This window comes from Alexandromys fortis, unplaced genomic scaffold (assembly GCF_014885135.2).
Source record: "Alexandromys fortis isolate MF-2015 unplaced genomic scaffold, M_Fortis_MF-2015_v1.1 scaffold_6, whole genome shotgun sequence".
NCBI classification, from domain to species: domain Eukaryota; kingdom Metazoa; phylum Chordata; class Mammalia; order Rodentia; family Cricetidae; genus Alexandromys; species Alexandromys fortis.
In genome coordinates this window covers 9208899-9223619 of record NW_026067902.1, presented here as the reverse complement: position 1 = coordinate 9223619, position 14721 = coordinate 9208899, and the positions used below count along the sequence as shown (strand labels likewise).

Here is a 14721-nt window from a genome sequence, read left to right as displayed (position 1 = left end):
CACGTTCTTGTGGGGAAGACAGAGAGGAACCCTGAGAGCTAGGAAGCACTCTAGACAAGCCGGTTCTTGTGGGGAAGAGTTGGCAAAGACAGAGAAGACTGCATTAAAGAGAACAGCCTGCAGGAGTGACAGCTGGACATGGCTTTCTGGGAAGGTGGTGTGCCCTTGAAAACACAGACAGATAACCATACAAGATAGAATAGACTTGTATTTCTATTTGTAGAGCATTTTGAATAATGTTCATGGCTTGAACTGCTAATTTACAGGAGTGAGGTTCCAGGACCATTTTTGAGCATGAGTCTGATACTGAAGGAGTTAACAGAAATTTAACTTCACTTGTATGTTTAATTTTCTAATCTTTTCAGAATTAAAAAAATATCTTCTCCCATATTTGTAACATTTTTAGTATCTGTGAAGATTTTTTAATTAAAGTTATATATGAGTTGATTCAGAGTTTGATAGTAGGCTTTCATTCTTGTCTGGAAGTTACTGCTGGGCCTCTTGCTCTTCTGACATTCTCACCCTTGTCCCTCAGAGCTGAGGTTTAGAGAAGCGCTGTCCGTCAGTGCTGTGTGCCCATCATTGGAGGTTAGGCTGAGAGACTTGTCTGTGAGCTACTCTGGAGTGTGCCTTGTCTAGTTTCTCTGGTGTGTGTCTTCGGTTGCGTTCCATGCAGCAGATGGTCCGAGAGAAAGACGCCCGCTTTGAAACCCAGGTCCGCCTCCATGAAGATGAGCCGCTTCCGTTAGTAGCCCAGGCAGATGTGGAGACAGAGATGCAGCAGGTGTGTTGCTCACGCTCCTCCGTGGAATGATGCTCGTTTTGGTTAACGTTTAATCCAGACCTCACAGCCACTTTCCCAGTCCTGCCCTTCCCTGCTGCGCTCCACACATCCCCCATGTATTCCTTGGCTTCTTATTGGGGTCCTGTCTTTGGTGGCACATCATTTTCTGTCTTGTCCATACTGTCCCTTTTTCCTTATCTCATCAGGTCGGAACTTCTTGGGGACTTACGTGGGAGTCAGCAATGGGCTGGTTTCCTTCTCATTTGCGGATTTACTGCTACCATTCATGTTCTAGCCCTGATCCAAGACTTCAAATATTTATTTATTTATTAATGTATACAATATTCTGTGTGCATGTCTGCAGGCCAGAAGAGGACACCAGACCTCTTTACAGATGGTTGTGAGCCACCATGTGGTTGCCGGGAATTGAACTCAGGACCTCTGGAAGAGCAGGCAGTGCTCTTAACCACTGAGCCATCTCTCCAGCCCCCAGTTTTGTATTTAAAAAAAAAAAAAGAGGTAAAAAGTGATTGGGAAGGCACATTCTTTTATTAAATCAGTATTTTTTAAGGTGCATTGAAAATTGACTTCATTGCGTGTACTTAGAATGTAAAACCATGTAAGGAAAGGCACTTTGGTGACACTTTGATCTGTGTTTGTATATGTGTGTTCATGTATGTGCAAGTGCATGTTTATGCACCCGGGTATGCATGCACACATGCACATGTGTGTGGTTACTTTGGATGCCATTACTTCCTCTGGAGCCATTGGCCTTGATAGTTTCCCCCTCGGAGGCGAGGCCTCTCATTGGCCTAGGTCACCACTGAGGCTAGGCTGGCTGGCTGGCCAAGAAGCCTCCGGAATCCTGTTTCTACCACCTCAGTCTGAGATTCACCTGGCCTGGCTCTTTTTATGTGGATTCTGGAGATTGAACACAAGTCCTCACGAGTACTTTGCCAATTGCGCCAATCTTCCCAGCCGCTCATCTCTTTGTTCTGGAGTGCAAACCTGTTCCAAGTTCTAAGCAGTCTTTCAGAATGTACTGCTAAGTAGAATTTCAGAGTGCAGTACTTTGAAAACTAGACTATGAATTGCGAATATTGATTCAATAGGTATTTTTCAAGTGCCTGCCCTGTGATTGAAAACAGAAGAGAAATGGTTTTGCCTATAAAGATTGCTCTCTTTTGTAGGTAAGATATGCATGCTACCTCTGCTCCTTAGGGACAGGACAGGAACTATGTAATTTTGAACATGAGTGTGTGTCTTTTTATCTTAAGTATATTAGGCTCTGTGATTCAAGGCCTTGCTTGCATTTGGGTTTGGTTGTTGTCACGCTCTGGAGAAGACATTTTGGATATTCTCTTGCTGGTGGATGAGCCCTTTTCTTCCACACTCGAAAGCGGAGCCTTACAGGTGCACATGGCACTTTGGAAGGTGGGCAAATAATTGTGCTTATTTATCTGTAATTATGTCCAAATGTTTCTTTCCAGAAATTGAGGGTAACGCAAAAGAAACTTGAGGATCCAGAAGAAGCCTTGTTGGGCCGTGCTCAGGCTGTAGACTTGCTGCAGCAGAAGCTGACTCTGGCTGAACAGAGAAACCAGGTACTGTCTGCCGTCCCCCTCCCTGCCGGGGAGGGCTGGTCTCTACTTTAGGTTGTTGGGCAGCAGGCATGAAAACCTTTAAGCGGCCAGAGGAATGGTGCCATCTATTCATTCTTTTCGGCAAACGCTCAGTACGGTAAAGCAGGTGCGGTCCCTCCCCGGGCTTTCATTTTCTGTCTTAATCGCTCTTTTCCTTCGCGGCTGTAGGCTAGAGTCTTTCTGCATTTTCCTCTTTTCTTCTGGAGAATTTCTTTCTCATCACTGCCCCCTCTTGTTTGTCTTTGAGTGGTTCTTGTGCTTCGTGCACGGTCTCTGCTTGGTTTTCCTTGGCCAGCTTTCTTCTGGGTTGAAGTAATCGGATAAGGCCATAATTCTTTCTTTGTCTTGCTGGACTGTATGGACCCACGCTGCCAATCTGGGCTACTCTTATCTGCCTTTGGCCTCCCTGTGCCCTTGTCCTCCTGCCATATCCGGTCTACTTGACTGGAATCCCGAAAGGCATGAAAGCCGCTTCCCCACAAGGAGCAGCGAGGGAGTGGTGCTCACACACGTCTCAGGAGCAGTCCGACTCCAGTGCCTTAGAGCTGTTTCTTGGGTGAACCATCATTCCTGTTTCACATTCGTGCTCCCAGTGTGGGATCAGCTTTGTTTTTTTACGAAGATTTGTTCAGGTTTAGGGTACACAAGTCAGTCTAAACAAACTTACAAGTCTATTAGAGAAACCATAATACTTCCAGTAAATACATTAAGAGTAAACAAGTTTGTTTGCCAAATGGCTGGATAGCCTATATATTCCTTTCTCCTTCTCCATCTGCCTCTGTGGAAAACTAGATTATAATCACCCCAAGGCTCTTAGTGAGTATAAGTGTCAGAACAAAGGGAGTCTGGATCTCAGTGGACCAGGCTGGCACACAACTGCAGTGAGTGTGTCGCCCACCACTGTTGTGAGGTGATGCCCTCCTACACTGACAGAGCTGTTAAGACAAGGTCCTTGGACAGTACATAAAGTGTTTACTGAGACCTTTTCCGCTCTTCATATAGGCAGGAACGTTTTTATAATCTAGATTGTATCATAATACTGTATTGTATGTATTTGCTTTAGTAACTATCCTTTAGTCTGTCTCTGTCAACCAGATCATCTTAATGTTTTATGTATTCCCAAATATTTCAGAATCTGTATTATGGCCCAGATTTGTTAGTAGTTGTTAGTGGTAGAGGCACACTAGTTGAGCAATTCTTTTTTCTCTTGAGGTAAAATTTATAAAGCATTAGATGTATAAATCATAAGTATAACATGAGGATGTTATACCGTTTCTGTTGCCCAGATGAAGGCCCAGCTGAAAGAAATGGAGGTTGAGAAAGAAGAGCTGGAATTGAAAATTAGTTCTACAACAAGTGAGCTGATCCAAAAATCAGAAGAAGAATTTCTGTTACTAGAGCAGATACATAAACAGAATTTAGAAATCCAGAAGTTGAAGGCAGCCTCCCATGAAGCCGAGGCCCACGCGGAAAGCCTGCAGCAGGAATTGAAAAGCAGCCAACTCAAACTTGCTGCCCTGAAACATCTGAAAGCCTTACAGCCTGAACTAGATGGACTGCAAAAGCACATGCAACAGAAGGAAGAAGAGGTCAGCTACCTGTCTGGACAGCTTAGTGAGAGAGAACAGACCCTCACCAAAGTTCAGGCAGAGATGACGGAGCAGGAGCATTTGATCAGGGCCCTGCACACACAGCTGCAAATGCAGGCTTAGGAGCATGAGGACAGCCTAAAGCAGTTCCAGGTGGAACTTTGTGAGCTGAAGCAGAAGTCAGTAGAGGTCGAGGAAGAAGCTAAAACAAAGCAGCAAATACAGAGGAAACTGCAGGCTGCTCTCATCTCCCAAAAGGAGGCACTGAAACAAGAATCTGCAAAAGGAGTTGTCTTTGGCTAGACATGCTGTGGCACACCTGACCAAGTCTCTCGCAGATGTGGAAAGCCAGGTTTCTGTTCAAAAGAAAGAGAACGATGAATTCAAGGGAAAGTTAGCCCTTCTTCAGGAGAAAGAGACAAACTCATTGTAGGAATGGACAAGTCTTTACTTGAAAACCAGAGCCTCCGTGGCTCTTGTGAAAGCCTGAAACTAGCTCTGGAGGGGCCTATGGAAGAAAAGGAAAAACTGATGAAGGAACTTGAATCTTTGAGAATGATGCTCTAACATTGCAGAGAGCACCGAATGGCAAGAGAAGCACAAGGAGCTTCAGAAGGAGTATGAAGTTCTTCTGCAGTCCTACGAGAAGGCGAGCTATGAAGTAGAGAGGATCCAGCACGTGCTGACAAGTGTGAGGCAAGAGAAGCAAGGATGCACAGGAAGTTACAAAGCACAGAGACAGACAAAAGGGAGATGGAAAAGCAGCTCCAGGATGCACAACAGGAAATAGAAAAGAGGAAAGAAAAGATGAGAAAATTTGCTACATCTAAACAACAGAAGATCCTTAGCTGGAGGAAGAAAACGACCAGCTTAGAGCAGAGGCTCAGCCTCTAGGAGGAGCCAAGGAAAGCATGGATGCTCTTCTTTCTGTGAATTCCAGCCTGAAGGAGGAACTAGAAAGGGTACAATTAGAGTATAAAGCCCTTTCTAAGGAGTTTGAGGCTTTAATGGCAGAGAAAAACCTTCTGAGAGAAGATCTGAAGCTCCAAGGAGAGGAGAGTGCACTGAAACAAGCTAGCCTAGAGGCCACTGAGAAATTCCATCAACAAACAGATGTCATCACTGAAGAAGAAACACAAGCTCTGGCAGGCAAATCGCCAGAGCTAGATACTCAGAGTGGGGGCGTTAAACTGGAAGATTCGGACTGTCTTCTTTCAGCAAACAGCACCAAGCCTGGCACTAGTGAGACTTTGGGCTCCCACGATGACATCAATGACCACCTCCAGCAGCTTGAACAACTCAAGGGAAGAATTGCTGAGTTAGAGATGGAGAAACAGAGTGACAGGGACCTTAGCCAGACACTAGAAAATGAGAAAAATGCCCTCCTGGGTCAAATATCGGCAAAGGATGGCGAACTAAAACTACCTGAGGAAGAAGTCACCAAAATAAACACGTTAAACCAGCAAAGTCAAGAAGAACTTTCCCGAGTTACCAAGCTGAAAGAGATGGCAGAAGAAGAAAAAGATTATTTAGAAGAAAGGTTAATGAATCAACTGGCAGAATTTAATGGAAGCATTGGGAATTATTACAAGGATGTTACAGATGCTCAAATAAAAAACGAGCGGCTAGAATCTGAGGTGCAGAACCTTAAAAAGTGCATGAGTGACTTAGAAGAAGAAAAGCGGCAGTTGATTAAGGAGAGAACCAAGGTGGAATCAGAAATACGGAAGGAGTATTTAGAGAAGCTACAAGGTGTCCAGAAAGGACCTGGAAATCAAAGCCATGCACAGGAGCTCCAGGAGCTGCTGAAAGAAAAACAGCTCAAGGTGAAGCGGCTGCAGAGGGACTGCATTAGGTACCAGGAGAGGATCAGCACTCTGGAGAAGACGGTTAAGGCCTTAGAGTTTGTTCAGACTGAATCCCAAAAGGATCTGGACGTGACCAAAGGAAATCTGGTGCAAGCAGTTGAACATCGTGAAAAGGCCCAAGGGGAACTATCTAGCTTCAAGGTACTGCTAGATGACCCGAAAAGCGAAGCCGCGAGAGTACTAGCGGACAACCTCCATCTGAAAAAGGAACTTCAGTCAAACAAAGAAGCCGTCAAGAGCCAGATGAAACGGAAAGATGAAGATCTGGTGCGAAGACTGGAGCAAGCGGAAGAAACACACCTGGACGAGAAGAAGAACATGCAAGAGAAACTGGATGCTTTGCGTGGAGAAAAGGTCCGCATGAAAGACACGCTTGCAGAGATCCACGTCACCCTGTCCCAGAAAGACAAAGCAATGAAACAGCTGCCGGAGAGCCTGGGCAGCACTGTGGCTCAGCTCGCAGCCTTTACTAAGAGCATGTCATCCCTCCAGGATGACCGTGACAGTGTGACAGAGGAGGACAAGAAATGGGAGCGGAAGTTCTGTGATGCCATTCAAACTGAAGAAGAAGAGATCAGACTCAAAGAGGAGAATTGCATGGTTCTAAAGGATCAGCTGCAGCAAATGACCACCGGTGCAGATGAATTGAAGATCAGTATCGCCAAATGCCAAATGAGCATAAGCCTTTTTTCCCTCCAGAGATAATTGTGAAGGCAGTCTTTAAGCTGTTTTAATTAGAATTACAGAAGCAATTTATGTTTTAAATTCCCTTAGAATGTATATCTTCTTTCCCTTCTGACATTTTTGTCAATTTTGTGACTTGTTATAATTTGTGTTAGCATAAAATTATTAATATAAAACCACTGATATGTCCCCCCCCCATATCTCTATTGAGATGACCTAAGTTTCTCTTCATTTTTATATCTGGATTCTTGACAACCTGCCTACTGTTGAGATTTCCACCAGCTTACTCCCAAAGGACTTCTTTGCTGTCCTAAGTAGCCTTGTCCTCTCCACCACAGTTGGCATCAGCTCTACCCTGTATGCCAGTTAGAAATATCATCCTCACACTCTTAAATCGCCTTTCCAGTTCAGGAACTGACAGTGCCCCGCCCTCAGGACTCCTCCCCTTTTGTTTCCTCACTGCTGCTTTTGCCAGGCTTGCAGCTGTACAGAAGCCCACCATTGACTTGTCTGGAGCAAGGCAGAACGAAACAGTGGGGCTGGGGCTGAGTTCCTTCTCAGTGTCTCAAACTGATCGCAGTTTCATGATTCAAATCTCTGCTGGATGCTATCTTTCTGTGTGGGGGATCGTGGATGCAGAGAACTAAGATCTCTATTAAAACCTTCAATAATGAATGTTGACTGAATTGTAGATCAATTAGCTGTATGTCATATAGTTAGCTCTCTCCTCCTTTTTCTCTCTCCTTCTCTCCCCCAACCGCTTCTCATAGACTTGAACATGACAAGGAAATCTGGGAGTCCAAGGCCCAGACAGAGCTCCAACATCAACAGGAAGTGTGTGATACCCTACAGGGGGAAAACAAAGAGCTTATGTCCCAATTAGAAGAGACTCGGCAACTGTATCACAATTCTATGAATAAATTAGCTAAGTTGGAGTCAGAACTTAAGAGTCTCAAAGACCAGTCAACTGACTTAAATGAAGCATTGGAAAAAATGTAAAAACAATCAGGAAAATTTGGAAGAACTTATAAAACAGCAAGAAGCTGATATCCAGAATTGTAAATTCAAATATGAACAACTGGAGACTGACCTAAGGGCCTCCAGAGAGCTGACCGGTCGGCTGCAGGATGAAGTCAATGTAAAGGAACAGAAGGTTATAAGCCTGCTTCCTGGCACGGAGGAGCCGATCCAGGCAGCTGTTGCTGAACTGCAGCAGCAACACAATAAAGAGATCAAAAAACTAGAAAATCTGTTGTCCCAGGAGGAAGAAGAGAATGTCGCCTTAGAAGAAGAAAACAAGAAGGCTGTTGAGAAAACCAGTCAGCTCATGGAAAACTGGAAAACATCAAGAAGGAGAACCTCGAGCAGAGGGCTCAGCTGGATTCCTAGACAGCATCCTAAGTGACTACCAGCAGCTGGAAGATCGACATCTCTCTATAATCTTAGAAAAAGACCAACTCATCCAAGAAGCTGCTGCTGAGAGTAATAAACTGAAGGAAGAAATTCGAGGGCTGAGAAATCATACGGATTGTTATGGTTTTGGTCCCTTTCAGAGACAAGCCACACCCACTCCCTCCCCCATCCGATGAGGCAGGCTGATCTTCAGCTTCCTGCTGGAGCTCGCTCTCCTTTTCCATCTTCCTCTCGGAGAGGCAGCTTCGCTTCTGCCTCTCTCCCCACATCTCTGCTTCCCCCTTCTCTCTTTATCCTCTTCTCTCTCTCTCTCTGTCCCCCCTTCCTCCTCCATAACTCCCTGAATAAACATTCAACCTCACCCTGCTGCATGTTATATTTATCCATGTTTCTGTCTTGTGCCCTCACGCCATGTGTCTCCCTGCCTGGGACCAGTCATTGCTCAGGCACCAGCAGCCATCTCTGCCTGGGGCCCACTGCCTGCTGCCACATGGCCCGCCACCACTGCTCTGAGACCAGCAGCGCCGGGGACTGGCTGCTCCCAGGGCCTGCTGTCTGCCGCCACATGGCCTGCTACCACCATTTGGGACCTACAGCATTTCTGCTGCCTACTGCCGCGGGGATCTTGCAGCATTTTTAAAAAAGAATAACATGGATGATCTCAATTCCAAGAATGCCAAGCTGGATGCCGACCTGATCCAGTACAGGCAAGACCTGAACGAAGTGATAGCCATAAAGAACTGTCAGCAAAAGCAACTCCTTGAGGCTCAGCTACAGCAAAATAAGGAGCTGAAAAATGAATATGAAAAACTAGAAGAGAAGCTGAAGGGGTCGGAAGAAGCTAGGCAAAGCCTACAATGGTCCTCAGATGCCCTCCAAGGGGAGAAAGGAGGCTTGTCTACACAGATTAAGAGCTTGAGGAGACAAGAGGCAGCCTTGCAGGAAGAAGGAACCCTAGGCGCCTTTCCCCTGACCACTACTGCGAGCTTGAAAACAGCCAGCCATGTCTTCACTCCAGAAAGGCAGAGATCGATTAGTAAGTGTGTATTTCAGATCTGTGTTTGAGAAGTTTTGAGCCATTCTTAAAATTGATTTCTATTCCCATAGAAAAGGATGACTGTTCCTCTTTGTAGTATCTGTGTGTAAAAAATCACCATAATTACTGCACATTCCCCAGATGTTTCTGGTTTTGAGAGAAACAGACATGCTGTCGCTGTTGTCAGACTTGGCTTCCCTACACAGTGGAAGGCTCTCAGTTTGCACACACAGAAGGTGTCTGAAGAGCTTCCATCACAACTGCTCCACTGTTGTTTTTTCTAGGGACAACCAAATATACATATTCCAGGAGCATCCCAGGAAATAAATGGAAGGAGAAAAAGAGATCCAGAGGCCACAGGGGAGCCACAGCCAAGGTATAAGAGCAGGATTCACCCTCCATCATACACTGTGTGCAAAGAAATTGGGTGATAGACAAGAGAGGGTAATGGGTGAATGTGATAAAAAAAAGATCTTATCTACCTGTATGGAAAGATCATAATGAAACCTATTGTTGTGTATGGCCAGTGTATGTTATTTTAACGAAATTGGGTCATAAGTTTGGTGAAGTAGAGTTTGCCATATGCTCTTAGTGAGTCCTAGTATCTGACCAGCGTCACAGAGTGATGTAAAGATTGAATGCAACAGTACCTGACAGATGTTGTGCAAGAAGTGAACAGTGCTTGTAACACAAGTGCACACATGCAGCACTACAAACGCTGGAGTTACAGCTGCTCCGATGGGCTCGCATCTTCCCATAGGTATTTTCTGCTGTAATTGTGCTGTAGCTGTACGTCTATGTTAGTTTGGTTTTCCTGTTTGGGGAAATGCCTTGTGACGATGTATTTGAGATTGTGTCCTACATCCAGTGATGCCCTTTGCCTGCCTTTTACCCTCCAGATTGTCTGAAGTCCAGCAGCAGCTCTGCAGCACGAAACAAGAAGTGAGTGAGTTAGAGAAGCTGCTAGAAGAAGAGCGAGACCAAAGATTGGCCATTGAGAACGCACTCTCCTTTGGTTTCAAAGCTATTCCTGCATGTTACACTCCACTCAAGGGACAAACGGGGGATATCGAGAAATGAGTTTTCTTGGTCTCATCTCTAAAGTCCTGTAGTTTCTCCAGAGAACTGCATAGCCATATGATGTGTTAGAATGTCTGCTCTGATACTCTAATTCTGATATTGGATTAGAATTCCAGGTTAGCTAGAAGATTTCCCCTTTCTACATTTTCTCTACTTTAAAACAGCTTTAACAGAACAAATGAAATGTCCAGAGTCTAGTGTCCATTTGGAAGGGACCTTAGGAGCTGTCTGTTCTCCTGCAGGAACTCCCTGTTCTCCTGCAGAAACTCTGTTTTCCTGCAGAAACTCTGTGTCCTCCTGCAGGAACTCTGTGTCCTCCTGCAGAAACACTCTGTTCTCCTGCAGAAACGCTCTGTTCTCCTGCAGAAAAGTTCTGTTCTCCTGCAAAAACCTCTGTTCTTCTGCAGAAACTCTCTGTCCTCCTGCAGGAACTCTCTGTTCTTCTATAGAAATGCTCTCTTCAGTCTAAGACTAGACTGGTACCCTTTCTGGGTTCATTATCTCTTAGCCAATCAGGTCACAATTCCACAGCCCACCAAGGTCAGAAGAGCCTGGGTCAGAGTCAATAACAAATTCTTAGGATTATCTTGGGACTTCTTTGCAGCGTCTTTGTCACTGAGGACCCCAAGCTGCCAGAGGAGTGCCCCTGGGGAATTATTTGTAAAGCAGCCAGTAAAGGCCCCCAAACTCTCAGTGGCCCTTGCCTCAGAATGGGTCTGTTTCATTGGCTCAAACAAGTCACCTGAGCATGTCTGACTTGAGGAGAGAAGAGAAGGGAAGGGCCACAAATCTTTTTTTTTTTCTTTCAAATAAAATTTATATATTAAGACATTGCTGCTAATTTTAAGCATGGATCCCAGAAGTCATTATCCATATATCATCACACACTGGGAGATTTCTGGGAAGATGGATTGAGGTGGGTTCAACTGGATTTCAGAAAAACATCTTTAGAAATCTGAGTAATGGTGCAACCTATACAGCAGGGCCTTGCCTCGCTCATTCCCCACCTCTGGGGGGAAAATCCACGGTTTGAACACGAGAAAGAGCAACTCCTTTTTAAAACCGGAAAGTTAGGAAATGCTGTACAGGAAGTAAGATGAACCAATCTGACAGCTTCTTTCATTTTTCTTGAAGATTTCTGTAGTGGGATTGAAGGTCAAGGAAGTGACACCCGTGACCAGGTTCATTATGCCCTTTATTGGCTTTGGGTTGGTTTGTTGGAGGCAAGCATCTTGACCGTCTATGTTTTCCACTCCACTCTTAGAGCCACAAGCCACACACAGCCCATTCTCTGATGCAGCAATGCTTGCTCCTTATAGACTGCCTTCGTCAGGGAATCTGTTAACGCACATCCTCGAATTCACATCCCCAGAAGGAGCACCTATCCTCGCACTATCAGAAGAGAACGTGGATGCTGCGGTTCTTCCATTGCTCTACATGCTGCCAATCAATTCTTTCGTCTTCATTGACAGCGAATGGAGAAAACCCAGCAAGGCCGCTTCTGAGCAGGAAGGACCCATCTGGAGAGACTTCAGATCGCTTCACTATTCTCTCTTTCAAACCTCTCACTTGGTGTACAGGAACTAACTTTCCAGCTCGTATATCATCGACATAAAGAACCTTGCTGTGCACACTTGTGGCTAAAAGCTCGTCTCTATTAGCACTGAAACGAGCCTTAAAGATTGGAACCTTTCCCAAATAGATGCTCTGGATTTTCGGGTTTGCTTTGCCATCTCCCTGAAATAGCGAGATAGCATTACCTACCCCAGAGAGCATCACCACCTGTGCGCCAGGATGGACCGCACTGATGAGATCCGAGCAGTGGGAGGCCGTTCAACACTGGCAGAACGGCAGTTCTTCGTCTTCAGAATTCCTCTAGGAAGAGAAGTGGATGCGGATATGAAATTCCCAGTCCTTTGCAACAAATCATCTTCATCCTCTTCACTTTCAACATCTGCAGATTTTCTCCGCTTGTGCCCAATCAGGTACTCCTCCCGTGGCATGCTGGAATGCCTCTTTAAGTCTCTTTTGAAGCTTTTCTTTTGAGTTTACTTTCGCTGGCATTTTTCATTATATCTTTCCGAAACCAATTGTTCATCGTGTCAACTATTTCCTCATCTTCATCATCTTCATCCACCCAAACTGGCTTCTTCTGAGGAGAAATATTATCTTTTGCTTCATCTTCCACTTCAGAGTCATCCGAGCTTCCTTGTCGTTGGCCCCGCGAGCTCCACAGCCTCAGCAACAAGAGCACAACCTCGTTGTCCTTGACGTCGCTTGAAGACCAGCTAAACTGTTCCAGACGCCGCTTAGCGGCCAGCTCGTCGTCCTGCAGCACCAGGCGGTTCGGCTTCCAAAGCCGGCTCCTCCTCCTCTGCCGCCACGGGGACCGCACTAGTGGCCGCCCTCTACTGCCAGGCCTGCCGTGCCTGTTGGGAGGAACCGGCGGCTTTTGGGGAGCGTGCCGCCGCTCACGAGTCTGGCTTGCCACCCTGGCATCTTACTGGCTCTCCGCTCTGGTTTTGTCCGGCTCCAGCGTTCTTAACGGCATCTCCAGGTCTGAGGACAACTGCAGACGTTGACAAGGAGCACCACTGCGCATGTCAGGGCCACAGAATTTAACAGCATGGATTATGTCAAAGTTCACAGTTCCTGCTTCTTGGAGAAATTCATGTGGAGTCAGACTTCTATCAGTGAGCTCAGGCTCCACACAGTTTCCCAACAAGCTAGCTAACTTTCTCTATATTTTTTTTCCATTCAAAAATTTACACTTCCTCCCCTCCTCCCATTCCCCTCCCATTCCCCCACTCTCCCTCCACTGTCCCCCTCCCTCCTTAAGAGAGGGCAGGGAACCCTGCCCTGTGGGAAGTCCAAGGCCCTTCCTACACACACACACACACACACACACACACACACACACACACACACACACATCCAGGCTTAGGAAGCTTTGCATCCAAATAGACTAGGGTAGCAAAAAGCCAGTATGTATGTGCAGTAGAAACAAGTCCCAGTGCCTTTCTCAATGGCTTCTCAGTCAGGCCCCATCCCCATGCTCCCAACTTTTTCCCGGCAATCTTGTTTGCTTCCAATTTCCAGGAGGATCTATATGTGTTTTTCTTTGGGTTCACCTTGTTATTTGGCTTCTCTAGGCTTGCGAACTATAGGCTTAATGTCCTTTGTTTAGGGCTAGAGTCCACTAATGAGTGAGTACATACCATATTCATCTTTTTGGGTCTGGGTTATCTCACTCAGGATAGTGTTTTCTATTTCCATCCATTAGCATGCAAAATTCAAAATGTTATTATTTTTTACCACTGAGTAGTACTCTAATGTGTATATATTCCACACTTTCTTTATCCATTCTTCCCTTGAGGGGCATCTAGGTTGTTTCCAGGTTCTGGCTATTACAAATAATGCTGCTATGAACATAGTTGAACAAATGCTTTTGTAGTATGATTGGGTATCTCTTGGGTATATTCCCAAGAGTGGTATTGCTGAATCCTGAGGTAGATTGAGTCCCAATTTCCTGAGAAACCGCCATACTGATTTCCAAAGTGTTTGCACAAGTTTGCATTCCCACCAGCAATGGATGAGTGTACCCCTTTCTCCACAACCTCTCCAGCATAGGCTATCATTGGTGTTTTTGATTTTAGCCATTCTGACCCTCCTTTCTCAGGAGTTATCCTTTTGACATCAGTTCTGTGAGAGCCTCATTGTAAGTGCTCTAGGGAATGAAGAGGTGTTTTTAAGGCTTGCCCCTCAAGATTCACATCCAGATCAATCTCCCAGTAAGCCTCTCTTGATTGCTCCAGCCCACATCAAATGTTGTTTTTGTTTTCCTCCCTCAGACCAGACCTTTACAACAGTGTTGGAGCCCAGGCTACACCTGAGTGCTGGAATCACAGATGTTTGCTACCACCACCACCGCCCCGACTTTTTCTGAATTCTCTTACTATCTTAGATGTAACTGTCTTACTTAGGGCACAGAGTGGTCCTACAGCATTCTTAACTGTTAGGGATGTGGCTCGGCGATCATTGGTCATTTTTATAACTATACCACGATCTGAAAAAACTTTTCAAAATACTAGACACAGAAACACTTCACCCTTTTAAGCTTAAGGAACTGACTCAAACTCAGAAGGGCTGTGAGGACAGTGTGGCAGAAAAATGACAGAAAATCTGGAAACAGAACTGAAACCTGATGGGGGAAGGTAATTGGTTAATTATAATAAACCAACTGCTTGGCCTCATAGCTTAGAACATAGGTGGGTGGAATAAACAGAATAGGATGCTGGGCGGAAGAGGAAGTGAGGTCAGACTCTGCTCTGCTCCTGGAGAGACGCCATGCTCTGCTCTCCCTGGCAGATGCACGCAATGAAGCTCCTCAGACCCAGGATGGACATAGGCTAGAATCTTCCCGGTAAGCGCACCTTGGGGTGCTTACACAGATGATTAGAAATGGGCTAAATTAATATGTGAGAATTAGCCTGTAAGCGTTAGAGTTCATGGGCCAAGCAGTTCTTAAATGAATACAGTTTGTGTGTTGTTATTTCGGGCATGAGCTAGCCAAGCGGCCGGGGTGTTGGGGACGCAGCCCCGCCGCCGCTTCTTATTTCAACAG

The 14721-nt window shown here is 45.6% G+C and overlaps 2 pseudogenes; one reads left to right on the top strand and one right to left on the bottom strand.

The window, feature by feature from the left end:
• Window positions 1-670: 670 nt before the first annotated feature.
• LOC126494872 (golgin subfamily B member 1-like) lies at window positions 671-9046 on the top strand (annotated as a pseudogene).
• Window positions 9047-11044: 1998 nt separating this feature from the next.
• On the bottom strand, window positions 11045-14143 carry LOC126494867 (U3 small nucleolar RNA-associated protein 18 homolog; annotated as a pseudogene).
• Between the last annotated feature and the right edge of the window lie 578 nt (window positions 14144-14721).